The sequence below is a fragment of the Chiloscyllium punctatum genome, chromosome 8 (genome assembly GCF_047496795.1).
Source record: "Chiloscyllium punctatum isolate Juve2018m chromosome 8, sChiPun1.3, whole genome shotgun sequence".
Classification (NCBI taxonomy): domain Eukaryota; kingdom Metazoa; phylum Chordata; class Chondrichthyes; order Orectolobiformes; family Hemiscylliidae; genus Chiloscyllium; species Chiloscyllium punctatum.
Genome location: NC_092746.1, coordinates 91,956,129 through 91,957,181, shown reverse-complemented (window position 1 = coordinate 91,957,181; position 1,053 = coordinate 91,956,129). Strand labels below are relative to the sequence as shown.

Genomic DNA, 1,053 nt, shown 5'->3' with positions numbered 1-1,053 from the left:
GGACACTGCACAAAAGGATAAATACCTTTATAAAAGGATTATATATTACATAGGAAGCTGAACGTTATACGAGGACAGGCTTTTCTCAGACTATGACATAAAAGTAGATGGTTAGCCTGCCGACCAGATAAGCTAAATAAATGTGGTCCCATTTTCCAGCATTTGATCACCCTGCAGCCATTAAATTTTGTTTTATGATGAATAATCTCCAGTTGTTTGCAAGTCTGTACCAGAGATCAAGTTTTTTTAAGACTCTTCTTCAGGAAGTGGTTGATGTTTTCTTCCTCCTTGGCTTGCAGATGTTCATCATGGTGTTTTGAGCTTCCTTGTTCTGCAATTTTTAGCCTGGTCAGCCAATAACTTCTTGTCTGCCTTCAGCTTGTGAATGTGCTCCACCAAGATATGTTTTTTCTTAACACATTACCTTTCACCACGTGGCCATCACTCCCTGTAACTGTGAAACAGATGCCTCAGAATTCTCATTATCCTCTCCTCAGCCAGTTTCTCTGGAATGCAGGTATTCACAGCACCCTTTCGCTTACCAATGTCCGTGTGATGACCCTTCCTACGCACAAGGGTGTTCTTCCTGAATCGAGCACGTTAGTATACCGATCATCTTTAACCAATTTTCCAATCTGTTGACAGGAATTGGCAATCTCATTTGTTTCAGTGGGACCCAGCCATACCTCCTCCTTACCACAGAGCAGAACACTGGAGTCAAGCCAGGTCTGAAGCTGAGTGCACTCAAAGCCATCGAGAGTCATAGAGAAATTCAATATGGAAACCCTTCAGTCCAACTTGTCCATGCCGACTAGATAACCTAAATAAATCTGGTCCCGTTTTCCAACTATTGGCCCATAAACCATAAAGGTTTACCCTTCCTATTCATGTACCCATCCAGATGCCTTTTAAATTGGAATATTGCGTGCAATTCTGGTCTCCTTCCTATTGGAAAGATGTTGTGAAACTTGAAAGGGTTCAAAAAAGATTTACAAGGATGTTGCCAGGGTTGAAGGATCTGAGCTACAGGGAGTGGCTGAACAGGCTGGGGCT

At 42.5% G+C, this 1,053-nt stretch overlaps 1 pseudogene; it reads right to left on the bottom strand.

The window, feature by feature from the left end:
* Positions 1-236: 236 nt before the first annotated feature.
* On the bottom strand, positions 237-764 carry LOC140480284 (large ribosomal subunit protein eL19-like; annotated as a pseudogene).
* Between the last annotated feature and the right edge of the window lie 289 nt (positions 765-1,053).